The 8,850-nt window shown below is 43.5% G+C and overlaps 1 non-coding gene across 1 annotated transcript; it reads left to right on the top strand.

Annotated features, from left to right (window-relative positions):
- The first annotated feature begins 8,118 nt into the window (after positions 1-8,118).
- On the top strand, positions 8,119-8,233 carry LOC136752007 (U5 spliceosomal RNA). The gene has a single exon (XR_010817189.1). It is a non-coding gene; the product is annotated as a U5 spliceosomal RNA (small nuclear RNA).
- The last annotated feature ends 617 nt before the right edge of the window (positions 8,234-8,850 follow it).

Raw genomic sequence — 8,850 nt, forward strand, 5'->3', positions numbered from 1 at the left:
GCACTTTCTCCGAGACTGGCAGGTCTTGAAATCTCTTATAGAGATCTGCTATTTTGGGGACAAATTTTGCTCATAAATGTTTATATTTTTCACATTTTAGAATAAAGTGCAGCTCTGTCTCGACCTCTCGGCGTTGGCAGTGGGGACACAGCCTGTCCTCTCTGGGCAGCCAGGTCTGCCTGTGTCGGCCCGTCTCGATGGCCAGGCTGTGCTCACTGAGCCTGTATTTGGTCAGGATCCTTTAGTGTTTTTCGTTCGTTATTAATTTAAGGTTTTCTGACAATGTGTAGTGTCTTTTTAGGGCCCGATAGCACTGCAGTTTACTTTGTGCTTGTGTGTGTGTTTCCCAATGGGTGATGTAGTTTTCTTTGTGCTGTGTGATAATTTGGTTGACTCTGATTGTGTGCATGTGTGTGTTGCTGTCCTGAGGCTGGCCGGTGTCGGTGTGTGTCTGCGCAGTGAGCCTGCGGACCAGTTGGCTGAGGGGGCTCCTCTCTGGGTTCAGCTTATGGCAATGCAGGGCCTTGTGGTGGTAGGAGTGTGTGTCGCTGTTTATTAGATGGAGCCAGAATTTAATTGCTCTTTTGTGTATGTTGATTAATAATGGGTATTGGCCTAATTCTGCCCTGCATGCGTTGTTCGATGTTTTCCTTTGCACCTGTAGGATATTTTTGCAGAACTCTGCATGCAAGGTTTCTTTTGGGTGTTTGTCCCATTGAGCAAACTGCTGCCCTGTGAGGGGACCCCACACCTCACTGCCATAGAGAGCAATGGGCTGGATTATGGATTCAAATATTTTTAGCCAGATTTGTACAGGTATTTTTATGCAAATGTGTCTCTTTATGGCATAGAAGGCCCTGCGTGCTTTCTCTCTCAGTGTCTTCACTGCTGCGTTGAAGCTTCCTGTTGAGCTGAGTGTGAGGCCTAGGTATGTGTAGTGGGTGCAGTGTTCGATGGTGCTGTTTGCTAAAGTGACGTGGTACCTAGTTCCCTGAGGCCTGGCCTTTTTCTGGAATAACATGGTATTTGTCTTTTTCATGTTTACTGCCAGGGCCCAGGTCTGACAGTACTGCTCCAGCAGTGCCAGGTTCTGCTGCAGCCCCTGCTCTGTGGGCCACAGCAGCACCAGGTCATCTGCGTTGAGCAGGAACTTGACTTCTGTGTCATGTATGGTGAGGCCGGGGGCTGCAGATTGCTCCAGCATTGTGGCCAATTCATTGATGTAAATATTGAATAGCGTTGGGCTCAGACTGCAGCCCTGCATCACCCCACGCCTCTGAGTGAAGAACTCTGTTCTTTTATTGCAAATTTTAACTCCGCACTCGTTTCCTGTATACATTGATTTGATGATGTCATATGTTTCACCCCCTACACCACTTTGGAGAAGTTTGTAAAATAAACCTTTGTGCCAGAATGAATCAAATGCTTTTTTTAAATCTATGAAACAAGCAAATATTTTATTTTTATTTTGGTTGACGTGTTTGTCAATGAGGGTGTGTAGGGTGTAAATATAATCGGTTGTGCGGTGTTTTGGGAGGAAGCCAATCTGACTCTTACTCAGGACACTGTGCTCGGTAAGGAAGGCCAGTATCCGGGCGTTAATGATACTGCAGAACACCTTCCCCAGGTTGCTGCTCACACAGATGCCCCGGTAGTTATTAGGGTCCAATTTGTCTCCACTCTTATGAATCGCGGTGATCAGTCCTTTATGCCAGCTGTCAGGGAAGTGGCCCACACTGAGCACCAGGTTGAACAGCCGTAGCAGGGCCTGCTGTAGCTCAGGGCTGCTGTGTTTCAGCATCTCGTTGGAGATGCCATCAGGCCCGCAGACTTTCCTGGGCAGCAGGGCGCGCAGCTTCTCCTGCAACTCCTGCTCAGTAATAGTTGAGTCCAGGGGATTCTGGGTGTCTTTAAATGCCAAATCCATTCTTTTTAGTTTCACACTGATGTCATGCTGAGCTGATTTCTCAGTGTGGTGAATGTTTTCATAAAGTCTTTCAAAGTGGTTTTTCCAAAAATCTCAATTTTGAATGGCCAATTCTTCAGGTTTTAATTTATTACATTTTTTCCAGTTTTCCCAGAATCTATTTGTGTTAATGGACTCTTCGATTATTGTCAGTTGCTTTCGGGTGTGTTGTACTTTTTGATCTAAGTGTTCCTTCGTTCCTCAGTTCCTTCCTTATTCTATTGCACTCCTTATCAAACCAATTCTCCTCTTTGTAAATTGTTGGGATGTTCTTTTTAATTTTCAATTTTGACTGTAAAGCTGCTTTTTCAAATATATGATTTAAGTATTTTATAGCCAGATGTATTCCTTCTTTACTATGTTGATTTGGGGTGACCAGAAAGGTGTGTATTAGTGATTGGATGTCTTGATTGCCAATTGCTTTCTGGTACTCTTGTGTGCTGTCTGGAGCCCATCTGTAGGAGTGTCCGAGGCTGTACAGCTTGCTGGGCTGTGTGTGAGCGCTGCTGCTGTGCTCTGTCCTCTTCAGGAACACAGTGATTTGGCTGTGGTCAAATAGAGGTGAATGCACTGAGAGAGAAGGGGTCTAGGTCTGTGATGGCATAGTCTACCGTGCTGCTGCCAAGAGCTGAGCTGTAGGTGTATCTTCCCAGAGAATCTCCCCGGATCCTGCCATTCACGATATACAGGCCCAGTCCCTGACAGAGCTGCAGTAATTTTTGCCCGTTTTTATTCACTCCCCTGTCGTGGCTGTGTCTGAGGGAGCTGATGGGGGTGTTTAAGGGGGTGTGGCCGAATATGTGGCTGTCTCCCTGTGTGCTGGTGAAGTCAGGCAGGCTGCCTGTCCGGGCGGTCAGGTCCCCACAGATCAGCACACTTCCCTGGACCTGGAAGTGGCAGACCTCAGTCTGGAGGTTGGGGAAGATCTCCTCATTGTGATATGGGGATTCTGAGGGGGGAACATACACGGCACACAGGAACACATCGGTTTGTGTAGAAATGATTTCTTTGCTTATTTTAAGCCATATGTGTGACTCTGCTGTTTTGATAGGCTGTATGGAGTCACTGAGCTCTGCTTTGTACCAGATTATTATGCCCCCGGAGTCCCTGCCGTGTCTGACGGAGGGCTTCTTCAGGGAGGGCACTATGACCTCTCTGTAGCCTGAGGGACAGTGACTGGACACGTCTGCCCGACACCATGTCTTTTGCAGGATGATGACATCCTTGTCTCTCACTCTATCTCTGAACTCCAGGTCTGTGTTCTTCAGCCCGAACACTGAGGAGCCCAGGCCCTGGATGTTCCACATGGTGATAGATAGGGATCGCATTTCTTTCTACTCTAATTAAGCAATTTATATACTCCTTTGGAATGAGATATATCTGGAAATGTGTGAGGTGGAAAGTAAACATATAAATAAATAGTAATACTGGTGATATGTAAAAATAGGAAACGAATAAATTAAAAAAATAAAAAATAAAAAACTCCTGACTTACACTCCTATATACATACGCGTACACACATATATCTACATATATACACATATATGTAAGCATCCATATATCTACATAATTTTTAGAAAATGTCCATATATATCAGTATATAACTACATTTATACAGGGGTGATTTTCAGATGTGGTAATAGCTAGTCACCTCCTGCAGTGGTTTCTTTGTTATGCACAGTTACTTATCTTATCAGTGCAGATGAGGTTGAGCAGGTGTCGGATCTCCTGTAGCTCCCCGGTGTCGGCCACTCTCCTGACCGCTGCTGCGTAGTTGCGCTGGCTGTGCTGCTGGGCTGTTCTGTCCATGTTCTGGATGGGCTCCACTCTGGGTCTGCTGTCCTGTGGTCGGGCGTATATAACTGAGATGAATATCATGGCGAAGTTGCAGCCATTTACAGAAAATCAAATCTCAACTCCAAATTACTTAGGAATGCAACTACCCAGGTCTGTTTGTTGCCAGAACAATGTCTCCAGCGAAGAAAGGACTAACAACCGTTGGTGTCATGAATCCTACCAATGACGACTGCCATGTCCCAAGTAACACACCACTGGGAAATTTTTACTCTCTGATAAATCAGGGAGGTGAAGAGTTCCAGGTTATTGAGGCTACTGTGCACAATATCAGGAAGACAGAAGGCACAAAGTTACCCACAGTGGACTTCAGTCAGTCTAAATTGAGTGATCCACAAATGGACCAGCTGGAGAACTTACTTTTGAAGTATTGTGATGCGTTTAGTTCACATGAACATGACTATGGCTGCACAGATGCTGTAAAGCACCACATTCGAACTGGAGATGCCCTACCGATCCGCCAACATGCTTACAGGACTTCTCCAGCTTTGAAGCAGGAAATAGAAAAACAAGTTCAGCAGTTGCTGGCCCATGACCTCATTGAGGAGAGCTGCAGCCCTTGGGCTTCACCTGTTGTTTAAGTCAAGAAAAAGGACGGCAGCTACAGATTTTGCAATGACTTCAAGAAATTAAACCCTGTCACCATACGGGACTCGCATCCCTTACCACGGATTTCTGAAGCTTTGGACAGCCTGGCAGGGGCATGCTGGTTTAGAACCATGGACCTGTCAAGTTGTTATTGGCAATTTCAGCTGGCATCAGAAGACCGGGAGAAGACCACATTTACCACCGGCAGCGGCTTATACCATTTTAAGGTCATGCCAATGGGACTGACCAATGCACCACCTACCTTCCAACGTTTAATGGAGCTTTTGCTTCGTGGTCTACACTGGAAGATCTGCCTCATCTGTTTGGATGATGTTTTGTTTTTTAGCAAAACCTTTCCTGAACATCTGCAGAGTTTGGAAGATGTCTTTCTTCGCTTTTGAAAGGCAGGACTAAAGCTGAAGGCCAGTTAATGTTAGCTTGCACAGGATGAAGTCTCTTTCCTGGGACATGTAATCACCAAGGGTGGTCTCAGACCAGATTCCAGGAAGCTGGACAAAGTGAAAGATTGGCCAACACCAAGAACACCTACTGAGGTGAGAGCTTTTGTGGGTCTCTGTTCCTATTACAGACGATTCGTTAAAAACTTTGCCCTAAAAGATGCAAAACAGGTATGTTCTTGTTGTAATGGATTATTTTACATGCTATGTGAATCTCTTTCCTTTAAAAGATCAGCGTGCAACATGTGTAGCTCAATGCTTGTTTGAAGACTTCATCCGTCAACATGGTATACCTGAGTCCATCCACACTGACCAGGGCAGACAGTTTGAGTCTGATCTGGTGAAGCAGCTGTGTAGCAAGTTGGGAATTGAGGAGACACGAATATCTCCGTACCATGCCCAATCAGAGGCATGGTGGAAAGACTGAAACGGACATTAAAAGACCAATTAGCTAAATACATCTACCAAAATGGAGGAGAATGGGACAAATACCTCTCACAGGTGGAAGTTGCGTACATTTCAAGTGTACATTCCAGTACTGGATATACTCAATTTTTCCTTGCTCATGATCGGGAACCTCGTCTGCCTGTGGACGTTTTGTTGAACTGCAGTTCATTCACTACTCAAGCAACTCCGGGCACACCAGCTGCTTATGCCCAGGATGTCTTTAACTGCCTGTCACATGCTTTTGACATGGCCGCTGAGTAGTCGAAAGAATCTAAACTACTGCTAAAGACTCGCTATGATCAAAATCTTGCTTTTAACCCCTATGCTGAAGGTGATCTTGTTTTCCTTGATGATCCTGCCAATCAAAGGAATAAACTTGCTCCTAGATGGAAAGGGCCATATAGAGTTCTGAAGAGGTTGGATAAAGACGGTTGTCCTGGCGTGACCTATGAAATCACTGACCCAAAAGATCCACGATCCAAATCATGGATTGTATATTATAATCTGCTGAAGGCATACAAAGGTCCTTGGTCTGACTTACCTGCTCATCCAGAAGCGCCTCCACAGCTGTTTAGAGATCCTGATGATGCACCTGTCAGTCCGCCATCAACACTAACGGCTTTGTCTGGAGACACTTACCCACTTACCCACTTCCAGTTCCAGCGAGCTCCAGTCATCACTCGATGCCGTCTCTCTCTCTTCTTTCTTCCACAGCTCCTGTCCAGAGGGATATGCTACCTGTTCCAGGAGTTGTTCCACAGCCTGCTCTAGCACTTGAGCCATGCCCAGGTGTCATCCATTCTTCCAGCCTTCGGGATGCCCAAGTCACAGTGGACCCAGAGACTGTGTTTTACCTCAGCGACCGCAGACTCCTGTGGCATTACCTGCTGGATGTACCTAGTGGTCGTAAAGTTATGAAACCTGACAAGTTTAAAGATTTAGTTATTTCTTAGTACATACCTGTTTTCATGTTACATTACAGTTCAATTCAGTAATGGCTTCTAATTTGTCATTCTTAAAAAAAAAAAAAAAGTTCCTATTGTACTGATATACATCTATTGTGATTAAATTACTGCAACATCAGTTTATCATTTGGAAAATCTAAGTGGATATATATATATATATATATATATATATATATAAAAATGTAACATTAGAAATACTGTATGATTTATTTAATTAAGAAACGAGGACGTTTTAAATAAAGTGGGGGAAGACTGAGACATTAGTCTATTATTGAAAAAAATAAATATCTATGAAAAGGTATCGTAAATGAAATTAGAAACACTTTATACATTATTTTACTTTATATCAGGGAGAAATCGCTATGTGTTATGTTGTTCCCCTAAGAACATATTTCAGTTGCATGTTGTAAAGCCGGACAGGTTAGAGTCACGCACGTCTTTGTGTTCTGGATAGAGAGGAGGTGGCGCTGCACTGCTGTGCTCGGCATTGTATTTGTAACTGCAACTTGGGCTCCAGCACCGGCACCATGTCGGTGGAAAAGCGCTAAGTGAGCTCACACTGAGCTCAGTGTAATGTCTGCTCTGGAGAGCTCACAGTGTGACCTAGTCGTGAGTTCACGTCTTTACTGGGTAGTCCTTGACAACTTAATTGACTCAATTCTTGGGCTTAATTGGTCAAAATGACCATTGGTTGAAGGTACACAGGGACTGATGTGTAGAGAGACTTATTAAACCTGCAGGATTGTGGTTTTCCCAGAACAGAATTAACCAGCTCACCACAAAGGAACATGGTAGGTGCTATTGCAACATGGATTACACAAAAACATTGAAATCCAAGTTTGCAGTGGTCCTTGGGCCATTGCGTGGTGATCCAGATCACTTCAGCACGAATTTTGCAGTGGTCTGGACTACAACTCCAGGGACTACTGTGCAGTGGTCCAGACCTCAGAAACTGTATGCATATGAACAGTGAAGTAGGCATCATAACTGTAGCCAATACTTTGTGGTTAAAATGCTTAATTTAATCCCTGTATTGTACGGAATAATAATAACAACTGTAAAACATAAGAGAAGGGCCTGATAATAAATACAATACACAATAGACTAGAACCCTTAGAATGTAATAATATGAACATTTTCATGATTAGTATGATTGTACTTTGGATGATATATTAATGCAAGCTGATAACATATTTTACAGAAAATGGGTTTTAGGAATTGTGTCCAAAAACTAAAAGAATTGTCTTAGGGACCACTGCTCCTTTTTTCCAGACCAATGTATAGCCCACTTTTCTTTTAAATTATGTTTAAAACAAAATTGAGGAAGCAGTGGTTAGTTCTGAATCAAACATATTGACCCCCTCACTCAATCTGTAAGTCCTGCAGCAAACATTGGAATATGCATAGATATTTGCTCAGACTGGTATAAATGTCCCTAATAAATAACCAAATGCCATTTTTGTTGTTTCAAATGTGTCCAACATCTTACCAGTATGTCCTTTTAGTATGACACAAAGGTTCCCTAATTCGTTTTACAAATGTTCCCTGTATGTTATGAATGTTCCCTAAGCATGTGACGAATGTTCGCTAGTTTATATTACAGATGTGCCCTAGCACTTCTCTCTCTCTCTTTCTCTGTCTCTCACTCTCAATTCAGTGCATTTGAATTTTAAAAGCAATTGGACATGCATACATACATACATACATACATACATATATATGGAAAATAAACAATACAATTAAAAATCACAATAAGATGTAATAAAGTACAGAAAAACAAAATGTAATAAAATGTGATCTTTAATACACACAAATATGTATGGCTGGTCGGAAGCGTCTTGGACTCGGGTTCCTCTTCATTACTTATAATGCTTTTGCCTTTTGCTAAAGCTTTCCATGGAGGGGAACGTGGATGAGTTTGTACCATTCTTGGGAGGCTCTGCCTTGTTGGGGCGGAGCTGTGATCCAGGTGAACAGCAGATCGGGCATAGGTGGGCATGTGGGCGGAGGAAGAGGAAGGCCGGTCAAGCAGATAAGCTTGCTAAGGTTCGCAGCAGCAGCAAAACAGCCCCCCCATCCAGCCAGCCAGGCAGTCTGGCTGGCAATGACTGAGTAGTTGACAGATGGCAAGCATCGGAATGCACGTGCTCTGTGATGTCATAGCAGTCAGCTCAGAGAGAGGTTTGTGATGTCATCGCTGAGCTGGCTGGCTCTGTGTGTCTTGCTGGTTGTGTGTATGTGTGTGTGTGTGTGTGAGAGAGAGAGAGATAGAGTGTGTGTGAGTGGGTGGGTGGCTGTGTTAGTGTCTGTCTGTCTCTCTCTGTCTCTCAATTCAATTCAATTCAATTCAAGGTTGCTTTATTGGCATGACAAACAGATTTGTAGTGTTGCCAAAGCAGTTGATATATACATACATTGAAAAATAATAAAAGGTAAGAAAAAAGAAACAAAAAAAATGAAACAGTAACATTATAATTTATAAATTAAATCTTAATAGACATGTACATTTACTTTATAGTTATCAGGTTACAGCTGTTGCTCATGTATGTCATGTTTTCACAGTGAGCCCCTC

This window comes from Amia ocellicauda, chromosome 6 (assembly GCF_036373705.1).
Source record: "Amia ocellicauda isolate fAmiCal2 chromosome 6, fAmiCal2.hap1, whole genome shotgun sequence".
NCBI lineage: Eukaryota > Metazoa > Chordata > Actinopteri > Amiiformes > Amiidae > Amia > Amia ocellicauda.